We start from the raw sequence: 2,833 nt of genomic DNA on the forward strand, positions 1-2,833 counted from the left end.
GATCTGTGAGACCCAATAGTCTGGGAGGACCCATTTAGCCTTCAATCTAGAAAAGACGGTAGGGAAGAATTTTCTCAAAGTAGCGCCAAGTTTTGAGGACCTGTCAAAATTTTGTAGAAGAGAGCGCAGTGTATGAAGGGACTGACAATATATTGCTCAGAAATTATTCACTTTGTCAAAATCTTTCTCCGCGTGCACATTAAGTGTAAGCTTAGTTCATAATGTAGAATACGATGTCTAAGGGTCGGTCGATTATTCAACCAATTTCTGATACACACACTCTTTTTTACTTTTACCTATTATTAGAATTATCCATCAACGCTACCCACAATGCAACTAATAGTACTCATAAAAGGGAGTTATTTCACCCCAATTTTTGATTACTTCAATAAAAAGTATGTATAATTACTAGTCAAAATTGATGAGTCTACCAAGTATAGATAGGAGGAATAAAAAATGGCGGCTGTTTCAAAACCTTAAAAAAACATTGATTTTTCATTCGGAGCTCTATATCTAAAAACTACCAACAACACTAGAAAATCTAAGAGAACATTATTTAATTTGCTGAAATATTAGTCCTAAAGAGCTATTTACGCCAATAGTTCTCGAGATACAGCTTTTTAAAAAGCAAAATTTCTTAAAGATCTACTGAAAGATTAGTAGATAGTTAATTTATTTTGAGAAATCTATATCTCAGGAACTATGTGACGTACAGATGTTTATTATCACTCAAATTAAAGCTAGTTTAATGGGCTATAAAGAAGTTTCTGGCCTTTACTTTCGTAGGAATAGTAGTTTTCATGATATTTGCTAAAATAGATTGATTTATAGTTGTTCGGACACAAAATTTGATTTATAAAAAACTTTATTTCAGAAATCATTGGACGTAATGACGTCTGCCAGCGCTCAAATTAAATCTAGTTAAATTTACTACAATATAGTTAATTATGTTTATCTTTGTAGGAGTAGTATTTTTTATGATATTTGAAAAAATAAACTCACAAAATGTTAATTTCTAGTTGTTCGTATAAAATGTATTTTTGAAAAAATATATCCGTAGATCCATAAGTCGCACGTATGTCTGTCAACACTCAAAATAAAGGTAATTTAACTTACTATAAAGTAGTTTATGACACTTTCTTCGTAGGGGTAGTAATTTTTATGATATTCACACATGAATATAAATTTGGGAAATGAAAATTTGTCCGAACAACTATAAATCAATTTATTTTAGCAAATTTCGTGTAAACTATTACTCCTACAAAGATAAACATCATAAACTACTTTATAGCTCATTAAACTAGCTTTAATTTGAGTGCTAATAGACATCTGTACGTTAAATGGTTTTTGAGATATGGATTTTTCAAAATGAATTCACTAACTACTGATCTTTCAGTACGTCCCTTACAACATTTTTATGAAATGTTGCTTTTTAAAAAGCTATATCTCAAAAACTATTTAAGGTAAATAACTCTATTAAGGCTCATATTTTAGCAAATTTTCTCTTATTTAAATGATGTTCTCTTAGGTTTTCTTGTGTTGTTCCTACTTTCTAAGATATTGAGCTCCGAATGAAAAAATAGTGTTTTTTATCGCTTTGAAACAGTCGCCATTTTTTATTCTCCCTACCTATACTTGGCAGACTCATTAATTTTGGCTATTAATTATACATAGTTTTCATTAAAGTAATCAAAAATTGGGGTGAGATAACTGCCTTTTTTCTCCTCTTGGGCTCTTGTACTGTATGATACTTGCAACCTCCGGGTCAGCCTAGGATAAAGCAGCTTAAGACAGCTATGGCTGAGTGCAACGCTAAGAACGGCTCCTCACGAAACGTTTAATCGTCTCTGAAAATTTGTTAAATAGTTTTTTATTGCGCGAGAGGTCCACAACTATTTAATGTTTTGCACAAAGTAGAGAGTGATATTTTTGTTGAATTCGAGGGTGCTGGACACAAATAAAATGTTTTTACTGTTTTATTAGTTACGGTTAGATAACATAAAACGTTCTTACTGTAGTGAGAACAAACAACACTATTACACACACTACTTAGCAACTTTCCACTTGCTGATACATACCGGCTTGTCATACAATCGATATATTCACAGTTTGCCACGAAACAACATCTATGCAATAAAAAATGAATTTTTATCAAAAACTTGTTGAAGTGTGATGTTCAACAATTTTTGCTTGTGTGAATGTCCCTTTGGAATAGTGCTAAGCTACTAACGTGCTGTTTTTCTCCAGCACACCTAACTCTAAAATTTCCAGATGGGACTTTTTTTATTTTGTTATTAAATGACATTTCAAGACGAATCCTTATCAGGTGATTGATTGGTATGATGCGATCTGAAGACGTAATGCCCAAAATTCCGCAAACAATTTTTACACACACGGTACGGAAGTTAGAACAAACCTAATAGTACAAGAGCCGGGAAGAAAAAAAAGGCAGTTATCTCACCCCAATTTTTGATTACTTTAATGAAAACTATGTATAATTATTAGTCAAAATTGATGAGTCTGCCAAGTATAGGTAGGGGAAATAAAAAATGGCGGCTTTTTAAAAATGTTAAAAATAATTAATTTTTCATTCGGAGCTCTATATCTTTAAAACTACCAACAACACTAGAAAATCTAAGAGAACATTATTTAAAGAAAAGTAAATTTACTGAAATATTAGTCCTAAAAGAGCTATTTACGCCAATAGTTCTCGAGATACAGCTTTTTAAAAAGCAAAATTTCTTAAAAATCTACTGAAAGATTAGTAGTTAGTTAATTTATTTTGAGAAATCTATATCTCAGGAACTATGTGACGTACAGATGTCTATTAGCA

This window comes from Halyomorpha halys, unplaced genomic scaffold (assembly GCF_000696795.3).
Source record: "Halyomorpha halys isolate HHAL.00 unplaced genomic scaffold, Hhal_1.1 Scaffold479.1, whole genome shotgun sequence".
Classification (NCBI taxonomy): domain Eukaryota; kingdom Metazoa; phylum Arthropoda; class Insecta; order Hemiptera; family Pentatomidae; genus Halyomorpha; species Halyomorpha halys.